The sequence below is a fragment of the Apis florea genome, unplaced genomic scaffold (genome assembly GCF_048593485.1).
Source record: "Apis florea isolate Af1SG1 unplaced genomic scaffold, ASM4859348v1 contig_32_pilon, whole genome shotgun sequence".
NCBI lineage: Eukaryota > Metazoa > Arthropoda > Insecta > Hymenoptera > Apidae > Apis > Apis florea.
This window is the reverse complement of record NW_028256733.1, coordinates 38,447-57,561: the sequence shown is the minus strand read 5'-3', so window position 1 is coordinate 57,561 and position 19,115 is coordinate 38,447. Positions and strand designations below refer to the sequence as shown.

Here is a 19,115-nt window from a genome sequence, read left to right as displayed (position 1 = left end):
TAAGAATAAAGTAAATAAATAAAGATAACTATTTAAAGTAACTTTATTCGAAAGAACTTTTTCGATTGAGATTAACGTTTTGTGATTAGTTGAAGATTAATTGTTTTTTCGTGTCACGTCACGAGTGTTTTATTCTTATTCCACTGAAGATTCGTACGCTTGTTCGATTAATAATTAATAACAACGGATTAACAACGGATGCTTCTTTCACATTCTTCCACAAGAAAGTATCTAAAACGAAAGGGCTGTAGGAAAGATCGCGTTTGCAAGCTGGCGTTTTAATAGCTCGGATATCCAGTAATTGTCCGGCTATAAAACGGTTTCCAGAGAAGTAGACTCGTGCGAGTACCTAACCGAGAAAGTCGTGTGAAGGACCGGACCATAATCCGGAAGTGACGTGACAAGAAAGTGAGGGAAGCAACGGCGACACTTTACCACTAATTACTGGCCCACGCGTCCGTCCTTGCCGTGTAATTTCCTCGCACGGCATCCTTTATCACGTCTAATGAAGCCCGTACCAATTTCACTCGGACAATTGCCCGATAAAATCGAACACGAGCTGACCAACCAAACTTAATTGCAACGCTAACAATCTAACGCTTTTTTTTTTATTCCAGCGTCGTCGCAGACTCCTTTAACCCGAGTAAAAGAATTTTGTCAAAGGATTTTTTATTTATGCAAACAACAAGTTCGAATCAATTTCATATACTTATCTTGATTTTTTATGGTCGATTTACATAGATATTTCATTTCATATCGATTGAAATTTACGTAATATGATACTCGATTAACTATGAATGTCTGTTTCTATTTCTACTTCATAACAGAATAACAGAGATGGGTAAAATTTGAATAATTAGAAAGAAAGTTAAGAATAAAGTTACTTGGATAATTTATCATTCAAAGCAAATTTTTAACTTTTTTAATTATCTCTTCCTTCTGGCCAGAGGATTTAAACGATTAACAACAAACGCTTATTCGAGCAATCCTGACCCATCCCCCAAATTTCGATGGGCAAAATTTAATAGTCGAATAATAAAAATAATTTATCGTTCAAAGCATAATAATGATACCAAAACGGCCGAGGTTAAATACGAAAAGCTAACTTTATTCTAGAGATTTTTAACTATCCCTATATTACTATACACTTGTCCGACCATGACTGCCCTACATAAATCCTACCAAGGATCCTACCCTCCATGGTCCATGGCCAGCATAACTGGACGACCCCATCGATCTCGATATAAATTACGAGCGTCCACCTTACACACACACACACACCCTTCCCCTTTATACGGAAGCGTTACAGGAGGAAGAAGGGCTCCTAGAGGGGAGGGGGCGTGGAAGGATGGTGGGCTCTAAGTGCGTGTAACGAGATCCCTGGTAATGTGGGATAGGACCAGGGTGTTGTTACAGGCGTAATCACCGTAACGTATGCCGCGGGGCTTGCGTCAATGTTGATTCCCGTGGTCACGCGTACACTCGAGGAATCCTTGGGAGAGCCGGCTTCCGGATTAAAGGGATCCCTTGGACGGGATGGCCAACCTACTTTGGGATACCGATGCACCGCTACTCCCTCTCTTCGGATGCTTTAATGATTGCGCGCGCACGGCAATTCCCTTTCGAGCGGTTAGCCCCCTCCTCTCTCCCCTTGTTTTCGAGTTTTTCCACGGGGAAAATAGGGATGTTTGTTTTATGGGGATTTATTTCCACGATGAGATTCTCGACTCGATCGACGCGGTTGAATTAAATGAGGAATAAAGGATAAAAAGGAAAGGAATATAGTGTTTTTTGTGCGCGTAATTGTCGAGGAATATTTGACGAGAGAGAGAGAGAGAGAGAGAGAGAGAGAGAGAGAGAGAGAGAGAGAGAGAGAGAGAGAGAGAGAGAGAGAGAGAGACTCGTAAGTTAATCGTGTTAGTTATTCGCATGGAATAGAAATGTTTCCCGTATAAATCAACGTGTCAAGAGTACAAGAGGTACCTGTTTTTCAATGCAAATGTCTGGCGCACATTGTGTGCCCTCCTCCGGCCCCGGGGTTAATTTAGACGGTTCCCCCGGTTATATTCGCGCGGCATTGTTTCCTTGATGCGCGTAAAATGGGCGTTAATTGAAATGTAAGTGCACATTTATTACGATTCCATTCTGTAACAAGGGTTCATAAACGCGTAGGCAAGTGCAAATTGTTACTAATGCGCTTCGTAATGACCTTTCCGCGAACGATATTACCGTTGTCCATAATGAACCTGGAACACGATCGCGCATTAGAAAATAGAAATAATGGGATACGATAATTCCCCTCGCGAGGTGTTATCGATAAAATTTTTAAATAAATTCCATCCGTCCACGTTTCTTTTGGTAAAATGGTAAAATATACAATTCGAACTTTTAACGCGAGACATGTAACTTTCTCACGGAGGACAAATGCGCAAAATACACAAATTATATGGGAAATATGCAAAATAGAACGATAATACGCAAAATTAACATTTTCTGAAGCAGAAGAAAACAACGTTTCTCAACCGGACCTCTCGTTGTTATTCTATGGAAATATAATACGTTTCCATGAATATTTTCGATTTCCAGGCATATTATCGGTTATCGGTATAAATATACATTTTCGTCCGACGTCCTTTTATCTCTCGTCGCTCGTCTAATCGCAATCGAAACACGTTTCCAACACGTTCGAGATAATGATAAATTCACGTACCCTAATTTTCCTAGAAAGAAATCCTTTATCCTTCGATCCTCGAAATTTGACGATCATTGATTTTCCAAAAATTGGAAAAAAAAAAAGCAATCCAAAAAATATATATAGAGAGAGAGAAAATTAGAGGAATTTTGGCACAAAAGGGAATTTCGACAAAGGATTTCTCGATGCCTCTATCTGGATTTTCCCGGAAAATTTGGATATAGAGGAGGAGGAGAAGAGATGAAGGAGATATTACGGTATCTTGCGTACCACCTCTTGAGACAGTTGGACGGACGAGGTGGAATCCGGAGATATTACCGAGCGTGACGTTCGTAACTCGTAAAGATACACATTCATACCCGAGGCACATCCCCGCGAAAGGCACTCGTGGAACGTCGACATAATCTTTTACAGAGATCCTCCTCCCCCTCCCTTTTTTTTACGAGACCTTAGTACGTTGGATCCGTCAAAGTGGCGCAGTTGGCCGGCCACTTTCCAAATCTTTTGCATTTCTGTCGAGAATCTTTCCACTTTGTCGCGGAAAAATTGAAGAACGAGCCTTGCCGAGTGGATTTCCCCGAAATCGCGGGCATCGAAAATGTATCGATCGCGATTCGATCTCTGATATTTCCAATTTAAGTTATAAAGTATATGTGAATAAGTGAGTATATTTTCGGAAGAAAAATCTATACGGATTCTTGAGATAATATTTCTGGACATCTTGTTAAAATAAAATCATTGAATTTGGAACGATTAAAAAATAATTAATGGAAATCTCGAAATATATACACGAGATGAAAATAGATACTTATTGGCATTTCGTCGACGAGAGAACCGAGAGATGCGCAATAATACGAGATAATCAAAGCGAAGTTGTAGTTGGTTGAATGGAGATCGAAGATAGAATGTACATAACTGTAATAAGCGAATATCGATCGTCGAGTGAAGAATGAGGAACGAGCGGGGACTTGTCTTTTAAGAAGAATAAGTAAGCGCTACTTCAAACATTGTCGGCAAGTAGGTATTTCATCTTCCAGTTTGCCTTCATCATCGACCTCGTTTTCATATTTTATTCTCATCCTCCTTTGCATCTCCTGCTCCCTTAGATTCGCGCAATCGTAAGAAATATTTCAATCGAAGGAAACGAATAATATTTTTCCCCGGATCGCTCCGGGCGCGTCACGCCGTTTCAATCCATTGTTTCGAATTTTGCGGAAACGCGAACGCGTTTCTTTATCATTAGGATACGATACAATCCGACACAACAATTTATATTTATTCTATTTCTCGATATATATATATATTTTTAAATTCTCTCTCTCTCTCTCTCTCTCTTAAATCGTTTCAACCAACGATACTTTCCCTCTTTCAATCCCATGGAACGCATACTTGAATGAAAATTCGCAATTCAGTCTCGATACGTATATACGCATACGTATACGTAAGATCGTTTGAATTCGATAAGAATGCAGACAACGGGTAAGGAGCGGGACGCGAGTCGAGAATATAGCGACGGTTTCAAGCACTCTCGATTCGTCGTAAAGCTTTACGATTATGGCGGTTGCGAAAAGGTAACAGCTCTTGGAGACAATGCGAGGGGAGACATCCAAACGATGCCAGCTGCTCGGATCTTTCGCCTTATTGACATTAGAATAAATACACCGAATACACTTTTTTACGCGTCCGAGATTGAACTCGTGGCGAACAACGAAAACTCAAGTTGGCCAAGATCATCGAATTGAATAGATGGTGTTAACGTAGAGTAGTGGACCCACTTTCTTATACTTTCCTCCTCGCTAGCGCCGCCATCAGCAATGCCAACCTATTCTGCGTTCGCCACATCCACTAACAGGTTCTCCTGTTCACTGCTGCCAACCTATTATCCATATAATAATAAGGCGAAATCATCAGTCACTTGTACTCCACGCTTCTCTCTCCTTTTCGCGACGATCCATCTATAATGAAGAGGTCGAGAGATCGAAAAAGCACGCGCAACCGGTATTAATGGAAACTGCGTTATCTCGAATGGAGGGACAACGCAGAGTCCGTCCTCCCCCTCTCGCCCCGATCGATCGTGCACAAAGAGACGGCCGCGCTCCGCGTAGTTGGTCAACCGTAACGAGACAAACTACTCCTAATTCCGGCCGACATTGTGCAAGTGGTTCTAGCACGAGTGGATCCGCGATCCAGCCCGGGCTACCGAGCTGCAAATTGGATTACCGCATCGACACCGCGCATCCGGGCAAAGGGTTAACGAGCCGTACGAGAGCCGTTTTTATATTTACCGGCGGATCGTTCTCGGCCAAGTAATCGCGTTTCGCCGCTTATGGTCGATGGATTCGAGGCGGAATCGAGGGTAAAAAAAAAAAAAGAGAGTGAGAGAGAGTCGAGTGCCAATATCTCCGCTGTTATGTTTACACACGCGGATCGGTTGTTTCAACATTTATGCCTCTATGAATTGATGGTTGGTCTCGGGAATTAAAAGAAAGTCCGAACGAAGTGGAAAAGTTGGGGCCCTTGTATTTCTGAAATTTGCCGCTCTATCTACTTCAACGGTTTAACAACCAAGGGAGGGGGAAATAGCTCGTGCCACTTTGCGCGAGCACTACATTTTTGATGAAAGCGAGAGCTTGTCGTTGTTGTTGTTGTTAGTAGCCAGAATTTTCGAAGGTATTGTTATCCGGTGTTTAATTATTAAATCGATCGGTTTGTGACTTTTAATGGATACGTGTGTGGCGGGGGGCTTCGTTTCATAATTTAAACCAACGTGGTAAGTTGGGAGACCTGGGAACGAGAGTCGAAAATAAGATACACGCGTTAAAAGATAAATTAACGATGCGTCGTAGTAATTTAACACAGGTATATATGTTTCCAAGTATTATACAGTATTTATTTGGAAACAAAGACGGGAAACAGAGACGGGAAAAAGTGGATTTTATAGCGGATAATCTTTATAAAAAGGAAGACTTTCGATTATTCAAAAGCCATTTCTTCGAACAAACACGGGAAAATGAAAATTCCTCGCGATAAAAGAAATCCGCGCTCTATCGTCCCGAATCGTATAAATAAATTCACGGTAAAGCGGCCATCTAACCTCTAACCCACCCACGATTCGTCCGAAAGCAAAAGCCGGAGGCCCCCGAACACGTAATCGTCCCCGTTCCGCATTTTCAATAAGCCGAGGAACGCCCTTGGGAGAGAGAGACGGCCGTGTGTGTCGATTCACGTACGATGAAAGATTTCGTCTTGGAGAATCGGGTCTCTCTCTTCCGACCGGATAAATGTTTCACGCCTAACCTAACCCTCGGTCAATAGGGCAACAATTCGAAAGAAAGGATCGTTTCCAGCGTGCAGAGACCGGTATCTCGAATTCTTTTTTCTCGAACAATCGTTGGTAATCGAACAATAGTATCTAGACAGTGATAGTAAAAGAAACTGGTATGGACTGGAAAAAGAATAATTCCTATTTCGCGAAATATTTTAGGAAAAACGAATGACAAAATTTTTCGAATTCGAGTCAACGAATGGACAAATCACGTTGCTACGTGGCTTGATAAGATAAAACAGCGATCTATCTTTACCGGTTAAAGTAAAAAATTTCGATAGAGTACGTAAGAAAGTAATTTCGATGAAATTGATGATCCAAATCGTTTGAATTTGGGCCCGAACGAACATTGCAAGTAAAATGTATAAAATTTACGCAAACATAAAGACTACGATACACGGGAAATAGTTTAACGACGGGCCGGTATAGCTAATGCAGTCCTCTGTCCAGTTAGAAGGAAATTGCATTGGGTCGAGGTGGTGTGCCGGCTATATAGGGCAGCCGTGGGGATGTGAACCCATTCTGGCTATCAATTATCTCAAATAGCGCGAGTTAAACCAACCCATTCTCTAACCTCCGCCAGTGCTGTCCCCTCCTCTCTCTCTCTCTATCTCTCACGCTTATTCTTCTCTCCACATAGCTCCTTCCTCTTTCTCCAACTCCTTCTCCAACCTTGGGTCCCTGCACCCTGCAAGTTCCTTCTTCGAATTCGACGAATCCACCCTCCTCTCATCCTCCTCGACACCCATCCACCCTCGACGTCCCTTCTTCGTCGTGCCGGCACAGAACCAGCCTCATTCCCCCGGTAAAGGGGGCTTCCTCCTGACTTCTGATTGCTTCTGTCCCCGGCCAGCTGCTCCGTGACCAAATCGATTCGCTGTTTCGTTGAATTTTCCAGACCACCCTTACTACTAGCTAGACGTCGGCCAAGTCGTCGTAGTCGTCGTCGTCTTTGGGGGCTAGTTCCGGGTAACGAGCATGCCAACGAGGAACGGCTGCGCGATTCCAAACCGGGCTAGCTCTTTGTTCCTTTGAATTATCGTTTCCTTTCCTTTCCTTTCCTGTTTTTCCTTCTCTTCTCTTCTTCTCTCCCTTTCGCTTTGATGCTACCACCGGTAGCATCGTATGCTGCGTCGTTCGGTTTAGATTTTAAATAATCTGCCGAGAATCATCAATGATTTGATGATTACGAATAACTGTAATTACTCGAGTATAATACACTATTTTATGTTCGTTATTTTGAAATTAATTGTTTCCACGTGACGAGTACACTCGTCGAGGAAAGGGTTAAGCAAATATTTTGGATTACAATTTTCGTTCGAGTAGTCGTTCGAAAAGTAGTCGTACGCGTGTTTGTTTATTAAACGAAAGTCGAACGTTGGCACGATAAACGATATTCAGTCTCGCGAGGTACTTCGTGCGTGGCGTTACGCGGGCAATGTTGTGTTCCGTTTTATATACGAATACGTTTCGTTCGTGCCGTTGTACGAATTAAATTGCGTCGCGGAATATCTCGTCCATGGTGTTTTACGAAATTGGTTCGCGTCACGGAATATTTCGTCCATGGTGTCGTGAAATATTCCGTCTGTGATTTTGTGCGAGTTATATTGCGAGATATTTTGTATAAATTATATATATATACCACATCGTGCAATGTTCCATTGGCATTCTATGAATTATATCGCACCAATATTTCGTCCATGGTGTCGTGCAAGCTATATCGTGTCGCGGAATATCTCGTCCATGGTGTTTTACGAAATTGATTCGCGTCACGGAATATTTCGTCCATGGTGTCGTGAAATATTTCGTCTGTGATTTTATACGAATTACATTACGAGATATTTTGTATAAATTATAACACGTCGTGCAATTGGCATTCTATGAATTATATCGTACCACGGAATATTTCGTTGTATAAGCTATACAACGGAATATCTCGTCCACGGTGTTTTACGAAATAATTCACGGAATATTTCGTCCATGGTGCCGTAAATAAACTATATCGTGTCGTGGAATATCTCGTCTGTGAATACGAATTACATTGCGTTATATTTCGTCCGTGTTGTCGTATAAATTATAATAAAATACCACATTGGCGTTCAGCATGAATTTAAGATATTATAATATTGAATCGCGGAATATCTCGTCGATAATTACAAAAGGGATTTGACTTGAGCAAACGAGGAAAGAAAGAAAGAAAGAAAGAAAGAAGGAAGGAAAGAAGACAAGCGAAGTGGATAAATAACAAATCGAACGAATACAATAAAACGTAAAAATCGTCCTCGGTGTTATACGTTAAACGAATTCGTTGGGTGGCCCGGATGAAGACAGCCGGCGACAGAGAGAGAGAGAGAGAGAGAGAGAGAGAGAGAGAGAGAGAGAGAGAGGAGAGGTAGAACTAGCAAGTCGGTTACACGAGAACGACATATTGGATTTACATGTACCGCTGGTAGGGCTGGCTCGAATTAATGGCAGGGGCTATTACGACGCCGAATGAATATGCATAAAACTGCACAAAGTGAATTGGTGGTGGCGTTATAGCAAAAGGGTCGAGACAGAGAGAGACAGAGACAGAGAGAGAGAGAGAGAGAGAGAGAAAGAGTGAGTAGAAGAGACAGGACGAGGTTTGGTAGGGGAGGCGAGGGGGTGGATGGGCAAGGTGGGTTGCCGGGTAGGCGTGGTTACACGTGACGTCACCGGCTCGTTGTTCTATTTTAGCGAGGACAGTCGGTGGCTGGGATGGGCGAGCGCGGGAGTTGTTGTGTTTTGTGTCCCCGCCATGCTTCATAAATCAACGAAACAAACAGAAACGCCGGCATGCATCGCGGCCAACGCCGGGCCAAACTCGATTCTGATGGCGAATGTATAATTTAATTCCGTCGCAGCGGACCACTGCCCTTCTCGATTCCCTAAAATTCCCAACGAAAGAGTACCCGTTTCCAACGATCGGATCCATCCTTTCCCCCCCCCCCCCCCTTATCGTTACGCGCGCTTACGTTGATCGATATTTTCTTCTCAACATTCGTCCAGCCGAATTTAACAAATTTCCCTCGTTGCCTTGCAATTTAATCGAGAGAGACGTTGATAGTTCCATCGGAAATTGTAAAAAGATGTGGTTAAACCGATTGATTGAGTTTGGTGTATATTTTAACAAATTTTATTTCCGATAATCGAACGAATATATACACGATTTGTGTAGGTACGGGGATGATAATGTGATAGACCAATTGGTTTTTTTCGAAAATGGACACGGATTAAAACCGTACGGTTTCAACGATTTTCCAGATACGATTTTAATTCACAATTAGAAACATAATTGACGCTGGTAATTCGCTCGGCCGGGGATCGGAAATTGTAATTCCGGAAATATCGATGCGCTTGTTCCAGTAGCCGCGATCGGGATAAATTGGATTTCGACCTTTTTCCCCCGGATCCCGAGTAATCTAATTTCGCGCGATTCAAGGGGATCCCCTGGTTACAGAGGGGGACTTAATTTTTATATTTCGACGAGATTTCGATCAAACGCCGATTCGGTTACGCTTCAAAATTGCATCCGATTCTAAATCGTGTACGCAGAGGCGCGGCGTATCGATGCTCGAAATTTTTTTAAGGATCGATAGTTGGAAAATTTTTCAAAATTTTTATATATATATATATAATATCATATATTAATATCATATATTCATATATATATATGAAATTAATCGGTCGTTTATAAGAAAGAAACGACTGTCGGATCCGTTTAATAAACCGTTCGTTACACATCGTTTGAACGATTTATGGATCGGATCATCCCGCGTTTCGCGTATTGGCTGCAATTAATTGCTTTAAATATTTCGCGTTTCCATGTTTACGTAAGCAGATATAGGATGCGATAAGTCATCATGGAATTTCGAGGCCGGGTTTAATTGGCAAATTATTTTCCTCTCCCGACGAAATTAAAGGCAGCCCGTAATTAACGTACTACTCGTTTATTCAACGTGACATTTGTCGCGTTCGCCACGGTTGTTTGATTTAAATTTACAAAAAAAAAAAAAAAAAAAAAAAGGAAAAGGAAAGATTTATTTATCGCGGAATCGTTTATTACTACGGGGAGGGAATCGATCGAATTATCGATTCGAAAGCCGACACGCGTCAAAGTCGGTCGATAAATATTTGTCTTCGCTTGTTGTCAACTATCCGTTGACAAAGCAACTTCGGTAAACAAGGATCGATTCCAAGTATCGAGCATCATCGCGTTCTACGCAAATATCCAACTTTTCTGCGACTCTTCCCTCCCCTAATCGATCTCGAAAAACGTAATCTGGAAATCGTTTATATAAGGTGAAAATCTTTTTCTCTTCGATTGGCTCTCCTTCTTCCTCCTTCTTTTTTCCAAATATTGAAACGCATAGAACGACGACACGTTTCGATTTCAATTATCGGCGATTTTCGTTCGCGATGATGAAATTTTTCAAAATTTTTTACAGAGATACAATAATACATCGAAATGTGCACGTTGTTTGGATATCTTTGAATTTGTGCAAAAAAAAAATAAATAAATAAATTGCTTAATGCGAAAAAGCGCATCGAAGGAGGCGACAATGAGGGAGCGAGTGTCGTCGGCTAATAGGATTTTATTTTACACGAAAATAGCATTTCCCCGGTGTCCGACGCTCGAACGCGGAAATGGCGGAAATATGTCGATGGAAAATCAGAATTTCGATTCGAGGATGCGGGCGATATATTTTAACAATACGATGCTCGTCGAATAAATCGAACGGTTTGTTTTAAACGATATTAGTTTTACGTACAAACATCGTTCCCACCGTTCGAGCGGAAGTAACGAACAATGTACAACGAAAATAAAACGATGATACATTTGCTTTATCGTTTTTCTCGATCGACTCTTCGTATCGAAGAATTCTCGCCGATTTATCGCCAATTTTGTCCAAACGCGAGGAGAATACAACTCTCGTCGTCGAGTTGTCCATTTGGTGGGAGAGAATTAAACGCGTCTTTGTTTCCTCGACAAAGGAGATATCGAGTTACACTCTCTCTCTTTCTCTCTCTCGCTATACGTCGAATACGACCTCATCGATATCCTCGATTGTAACGATTATACAACGCTTCGTTGCTTCGATTAAATTTTCATGACATTCCTCCTCTTCCGGTGGTTTCCGACTGTTAAAAAGGAAATGCGCGACACAAGGATCTTCGCCACCAAATAAAATCGGATCAAACGTCGGAGAGTAACTCGAAGAGGTTAGTCGACGAGCGAGAGGCAGAGCCGTGGAGATAAATGTTCGATTAAGTTAAAAAAAAAGAAAATCGGCCATAGAATCGTTAATAAGGCATTCGTTAGAGCGAATGTTTCGATCCTGGTTCTTATCGAAACATTAATTTTTCAACGAGGAATTTTTCGATCGAGAAAAAAAAGAAGGAGAAAGAGAAATTGTTAGGAATCGTAGAACTTTTCTTCTATCGAGAGCACGTTGAGATTTTAATCAATTCCTATTTGGATGGATACTTTATCGAAGGAAGAGAGGCTTTTAAGTGATGTAAGCATTTTGGAAAGGATTTAGATACGATATCTTTTCACTCTTCGCTGCCACGTGTCAAACATGTGACACACTAGTTGCTTTCCAACGCCATCTATCGTACACGCGTAATCAAATGCGTTTCAACGAAGCTCGCGCATATTATTCATCGACTCGAACGAACACAAGGAAACCGAGGAAGAAGATCTCCGATTTTTCTCTAAAAAAAATATTTTACATAAACTCGATTCACGCTCCACGAAAAAGAAAAAAGAAAAAGAAAGAAAGAAAATAAAAAGACGCCATTCAAATCGATCGACCAAGACGAATTCACCGATAAATTTTTCCATCGACGCGAGCGAAACCGGTGGCCGAGCCGGTATTTCGAGTATTTAACGAAGCTCGGAAGCTTTTTCCACGCTCGTTCAGAAAGCGTTTAAAGCGTTCTCGACCCAGCGCCCCGGGAGCGTTAATGGGTTAAGAACGAGTCTTCTGGACCTCCACGTTTCCATTCCACGTTTCATATTCGACTTTCTCTAATGGCCTCTCGAAACGTATACGCGCGATTCGATTCGGTCGATCCACACGATCGATCGCTGCGTACACACAGGTACAGTTACCAGAGCGTGCACGGCCCCGAATTCAATCCCATTCGATGCGTGTCTTCACGGTTTCAATGCGCACTTGGACCCGTGCGCGCATCGGTATTATATCGATTCGTGGCCTCGTATGGATCCTGCTCGAGATCGTCTGCGGGATACACGTATCCGAATACGGAAACGTAGCCGCATGCCAATAATCCCCGGATCTGTTATCATCGGTGTAATTGGCATTCGGCCGGAAATTTTCATCAGATGAATGGCCATCGTTTCTTTTGACGCCGCCCGTGACCGACCAACTGTGCGCCATCGTTGCACACACACTCCTCCTTTCCCCTTCCCTCTCCCCCACCATTTTCAAGGTTTCGCCTCTCGCCCCCTCGCTTCCTCCATCGATGGAAGGAGGAGTGATGAAAAGGGTATCTCTGACCGGACCGTGGATTTTTTTGTGACTAAAGATAAAAGTTAAATAGAGATTTTTCTTAGCCATCGATGAAACGATGAAGAGAGATATATAAATTTTTTTAAATCTATGCCTGGACAGTGGATTATTTTTGTGCGTGAGTGAAGATAAAGATTAAATAGAGATTTTTCTTAATCATCGACGGAACGATGAAGAGAGTATATAAATTTTTTTAAATTTGTGGTTGGACAGTGGATTATTTTTGTGCGTGACTGAAGATAAACAAGTTAAATAAAGATTTTCTTCGATGGAAAGGGGAACACGATGAAAAGTAAATTTTTTGAAATTTGTGATTGAAGCTTGTGGATTTTTTTCATACTAAAAAAAGACAAAGGTTAAATATTCCTTGGGCATAAGTATAAAGAAGCAACGATTCGAAAAATATTTTATTAAAATTCAACACTGTTTCACTGCACAATTTATTTTCAAAGTTTCATTCGATAAAGATTGGTTCAATTCGCGTTACAAATTTTTACAACAACTTCGAGTTGAACATAACTGATTCAACCAATTCCAAAAATATAAAAATTCTCGTTACTTCTCACCGTTTCTGTTCATATTCTCGAAGCTTGCCACCACGAAAAAGCGGCGAGAGAGAGGGAGGGGAGATGGATCTCTTTATTCAACGGGAGAAACGTCTTTGCGCGAAAGGGGCCGAAAGGCGTATCTGCCGATCCTTCCGCGTGGCAGTAATCAGTGATGCACGCGTTTTCTCATTTTCCATGCGAATGAAAGATGCATTAGGGGCCATTAACTCGGATGACGCTCTTTCGCCCGCCGACAGAAAAGTGTCGAGGCGGCGGCTCTCCTTCGAGATGAACTATCCTATTCACCCGCATTGTTCCCCTTCCACCGAAATAAATGATTTCCCGTTTCTTTCGCGCGGGACAGAGATAGAGATGATGATACGAAACTGGACATCCTGGAAAACGATGTAATCGAGAAATAAATGTGTCCGCGATGCGAAAGCGAGCGGAGGATACCTCGATCGAGAGCTAAGAGTTCGACAATTTTTTCGATTTTCGCTGAGTTTTTTTCTGGCGATTACCTTGAAATGTGATAATAAAATTTTTTTACGTTTTAATAATATCCTATGTACCGATCTGCACGTGGAGGGGAGCAATTTATTCATGAAGCGATTGATTCTAAAGAAATATCGAACATCGTAAATAAATATTGTCGCGTCGATCCAACCGGAGAATCACCTCACGAGTGCGAAGAGTTGACTCGTGAAAAAAGGAATATCCACATTTCCCTTGCAAATGTGCGTAAATACAGTTCTGTTTGCTTCGTTCCCTCGTGAAGAATGAACGAGTACCATCACTTATTATTAGAGGTTGGAAAAGGTGCAATGGACACGTGTGCACGACTTCCTTTCGATTGTACTACTCCTCTCCTCCATCCGATGGCTCTCAACCAAACAGATCAAGTATTTATTTAATCACATTTTCTTGATTATTCGATATAAATAAGTATTGATTAAAAGGGATCAAATATCCGTGAAATTTTTTCCTGTTTTTCATCTTTTAAAAAGAGAAGTGTGCTTCATTCCGCAAAATTTACTCGATAATTCGAAGAGAGAGAGAGAGAGAGAGAGAGAGAGAGAGAGAGAGAGAGAGAGAGAGAGAAAGGTGGAAGGAAATAAGTATTTTCGTTTCCACTGGGAAACGTCGAGACCGAGCGAAGATTCGTTCATAGAGAAGTTTTCGAAATGCTTTCAAGCAGTCGGTTCATGATTGGGAAAACGAGTCCAAGGAAAATATGAAAGGAATCGATCGACTCAGGGAAAAAGAGAACGGAGAAGAGGAAGCACGAATTTCTTTTTAATAAACGTCCAGAAATTTTCTTTGCGGAGAGATGTAGCGTCGATAATACGAATGAGAAATGCCGCTTCTCAATATCGATTTTTAGCAGCGAAAGAAAATTATGGCAACCGCGTTTTTTTGGTTAGCGAAAGTATATATGTGAGAGTATACACGATAAAGTCGAGTCTTCACGAACACGTACGAAGAAGAAGCAATATAGCGTTTGAAATTCGTCGTCTTCGAACGCCTTCTGATACATCGATCGTTGCTTAAAAAAAATCGCGAGAAAGAATCACGCGTTACAAATTTTCTTTCTACGCCCATAAATTGATAAATATTTGGATACAAACTCGTTCGAACGACGTTAAATATCTTCCTCCATAATTGAATCAATACGCGTTCAAGAAGATCGACGTGGTCAATAAACTAACTTAACCTAATTTAACTCGAGTGGTAACGAAAATTGGGCTGTTCGGAAAGTAATTTCGTTTCTTTACACGAGTGTCGCTAGTTGTCGAATGTTTATTCAGCCAACTTCATTCTAAACCGTGTTATTACATATTTCGAGAATTGGCTATATTTCATGTTTTATTTATAAGAAAAATTCGTTCGATTTCGTGCGATTGTGTTGTTCGTGCGTGATAACAAAGATACGAGACCGAAAGGAGCACAAAAAGACGAAAACGCTGTTCGGGTAAGAAAGTATACCAGTGTCGAAACTCGGTTTTCAAAATTTCGTTCGACGTTAAAGACGTACGCCACGTTCCGAAAGATCGATTGAAAAACTGACGAAGACAAAATAAAAACACCGATCGCTACAAGATCGAATTCGTCGAATTCGTCTGTTCGTGAAACGATTCGGTGTTTCTTTGTCGTGAAAAAAAAAAAAAAAAAAAAAAAAAACGAAATTACTTCTCGAACAAGCCGACAAATAAAATTGTTCGTTGAACGACGAGGAAAGGCCAATCTCGCGACGAAAATTAATATCGAGGATCGTTGAACGATTTTAAATTTAAACCGAAATGGATTTTCTTTGAACAAACCCAATGTGTCGTTGGTTGTCGTTCACGGTCCAGGGCCGATACACGGGTTTCAAGGGTTTGGGCATGTCAGGGCTGGACACGCGGTTGCCCATCTCCCCGCGAAAGGGAGATGTTATGTATATACCAACAAAACATTGATTCGCTAAACTCATGATGTAATACGTCCATTTGAAATGAGCTTGGTCCCCGGCCAAAATCCTCGTCACAAAACACTGTGTAGGCAGCCAGCAAACAGAAACCCACCACGGGAAATAGGTCTGTCGCGGCTTCGTTCGACGATCGATACGAGAAGTATCGCGAAACCCTCCATCCCCCTTTCTTTTGCATCCATCCTCGTCCCTTTTTTCCATCTTCCTCTCCTTCTCCTAATCTCCCTTCCTTGCCTCCTCGACTCGTCCACCTCGACCCGTTTCCCGCTGTTTCGGGCGGAGCTGCGTAGGTCTTCTCGAGGACACCTCGCTCCATTTTCTCCATTCTCGATGATTAATATTAACCGATCGTTGGTCGATCGATTTTCGAAACGAAATCTATATTTCCTTGAATTTTGAAGAGGAATTAAATTTTTAAAGGGAAGAAGAAGCAAGAGCATCGAGGAATTTTTTCTCGCGGATTCTTCCATTTCGAAGGTTTTGAAACCGTTGATCGGCTTTTTTTCTGTTCCCGATACGCTCTCAACCGATCGTTGGACGGCGGTATATCATCGTTTATGGGATTTACGAGGCCTGTACCGTCGCGCTGAATTACCAAAGACGATTTACGGTGCATCGTCGAGATATATATATTCACTGAAGTTCTTCCTTGGTGACACGATCGTGTACATCGAATATGTAGAATTGAAGTGGGAGAGAAAAAGAAAAATTTGAAATAATGAATGTAAGATTAAGGAAGGAAGCGTTAAAAAGGGGATAAGGGTGGATAAATATTCATGGAAGAATACGAAAGGTTAATTCGTTTAACGAGTTTAAAAAGATAAAAAGATCCGGGGGACAACGAAATCACTGGGTCAATGAGAAAGATTTAATTGGTTTGATTTAATCGTGACGTAAGCAGCACGGGCTAGGAAAACCGTGTGAATCGATCACACCTGCAAAATAAATATTAAACACCGATACAATTGCTACCACTCGTGAATTATTCAATAAAGTCTCACCCTACCATTTCAAAATATCAATTTATAATCCCACGTTGAAATTGTTCCAAATGCTGCTTCCCATTGTTTTCAGATACCCTTAATAAAAATACCAATATAAAAATTTCTACAATGATAACATCCTCGATTTCAACAGATCGATTAATCAGACCCTTCAAGAGCTAGTTTCACCTTGCAGGTATCTAGTTATTTTCAATAATATGAAAATATAAAATAATAATACAAATATTTTTTTTTTACAGATATCACAACCAACTTCCAAATATTGCAATAATATCAATGTACAGAAATATAAAATATCCCACGATACACATCGATATAAATATTTTTACAATAACGACACCGATATCATATCGACGTTGGATTCTACGCTACTACGATGATTCAAATTGCGAAAATACAAAATATCCCACGATACAATATAAATGTTTCTACGGCATGATACCACATCGATCCAAGCTACGAATTACTTGCAAATATCTCTAATGATACCAATATAAAGATACAACTATCAATCAATCTTTCTAAACGCTATGTCCAACTTCCAAACTTCCAACTTGTGACGTCTCCAATAACGAATATTTCACGAATACCACAATCAACTTCCAAATAATAATAAAAACCGCAGTAATACCAGTAGAAAATATCCCATGATATCCCACCAATATGAATATTTTTTACAGCAATGATACCACAACCAACTTTCAACTACCAGATACCGCAATGATACCAAGTATACAAAAATATAAAATATTCCATTATATGAATATTTTTACAATAACGACACCGATACCACATCCTACACTACATTGATTCAAGCTATGAATTACTTTCAAATACCTAATATCTTTAATAATATCAATATCAAGAAATACAAGGATAATTCAAAAAGCAATAATCAATTTTTCATAACTAATAACATCCAGCTTCCAAATACCGCAAATGATACATCGATACAGATATTTTTGCAACGACGTTTCCATCAACTTCGATCGATTCCAAGCAACCTGTTGTGGGTCGCATATACGTACGCCTCCTCCACTTATCCCTGATCGTACACCTGGCCGAGTCGTGTATCGAGCGAGTGGACAATCTGAACGTACCGGGAATAGCGTGAAAGCGCCGATAGAAGGCCGTTCCCGGATTCTGCTAATTCCAGGAATTACGGTGTTCGACATGCACGCGATGCCAGTCACCGCGATGCCTCAGCATCCCTGGCACGGACGGAGCCCTCGTTTGCGGTGCACTTGCGAGCAAACTTAACTCGACGTCCCTCGACTTCCATCCAAAGGGAGACCGTGTTCTTCGTTCAACTTGAGCTTCCCGAGCTTCGTAATCCGCCGAAATTTCGCGGATTACTCGTTCGTTCGACATTGTTGTTGACTCGATCCACTTTTTTCTGATAATTCGACCGTTCTTTTGAGTCGATGACGAGGTATAATTGATACGATTTGAAAGGACGAGGAGTTCGTTGTATTCGAGGAAATATGAAATATTGGAGGGAAAAAATAAAGGAACGTTGTTGTCGGTGGCGTGAAATTTTCTTCATTGGAAAATATTTCGGGTGTGTTTGAAGAAAGAGGAAGAGGAGCAGGGAAACGCGTTAAAACGGATAAAAATCGATCACTTCGTAAACACGGTTCGCTCACTACTCGTTCGACCGTAGTTAACGATCGCGCTACATCATTTTTACCGTGTTTTATGTGGCACGTTAACGCGCCGCTACACCCATAACGACGTTACCGAGAGAAGAGAATCGAATCACCGGACTAACGCGCCTAATGTACAACGCGAGGTATTTGATATCGAGAAATACATGTGTAAATGTTATAGGTTAACGTTGGAATCTCGCGAAAAATTGCATGCGCCGCGTTTAAACGAAATATCAAGGATTTTGAGAATTAATCGTACGTTTCTCGCTTTTTACGGAAAGAATGAAATTCTCCAAGGAATCAACTTTGTCACCGTAGCCGTACGCAATTAGTTTGCATATTTCATATTATTCGAAAAAGTTTCTCATCTTCGTAGGGTTGCCTCCCTGGTTGGCTAAAAATTAATTCGATTTAACAGTTTAAGTTTTTTCCCCTAACTTTTCGATCGTTTCTTTCTTCCTTTCCCTCTTTCTTCGAAGTCGTTTCTCCGTATTTCGTTTAAACGAATCGAACCCACCACCATGATGATCCTCGGGTTTCAATCTCGAAAATTGAAAAAAAGAAAAAAAAAAAAAAAATAGAATCGAAGAATCGATGAAAATATCGATAAATCGATCAGTGAAATTCGTTTCGAGGGATCGAAGGAAAAGGAGAGAAGAAAGAGGAACCCCGATAATTTTCATAATTCCACGGAAAATTCGAGGAGAGAAACTTTCGAAAGGGTTTCCTCGAAAGTTTCTTACACCTACATGCATACACATATACCCCGATATAGCCCGATATTGGGGGAGGAATCGGACAGAGGTAGCGGAATAATCGGCAGTTTTATCGAAGTTAGAACTTCTTGGTGAATTTCCACGGGCGAGC

General features: G+C 41.2%; 1 protein-coding gene and 1 long non-coding RNA gene across 2 annotated transcripts in view; one reads left to right on the top strand and one right to left on the bottom strand.

Moving 5' to 3' along the window:
• The window catches only part of LOC100866474 (E3 ubiquitin-protein ligase MIB1-like), a 110,477-nt gene that overhangs the window by 78,080 nt on the left and 13,282 nt on the right, over nucleotides 1-19,115 (bottom strand). The window lies entirely within an intron of this gene.
• Nucleotides 14,942-17,491, top strand: LOC147657082 (uncharacterized). The gene is made up of 3 exons (XR_015293080.1): nucleotides 14,942-15,097; nucleotides 16,670-16,774; nucleotides 16,839-17,491. It is a non-coding gene; the product is annotated as an uncharacterized LOC147657082 (long non-coding RNA).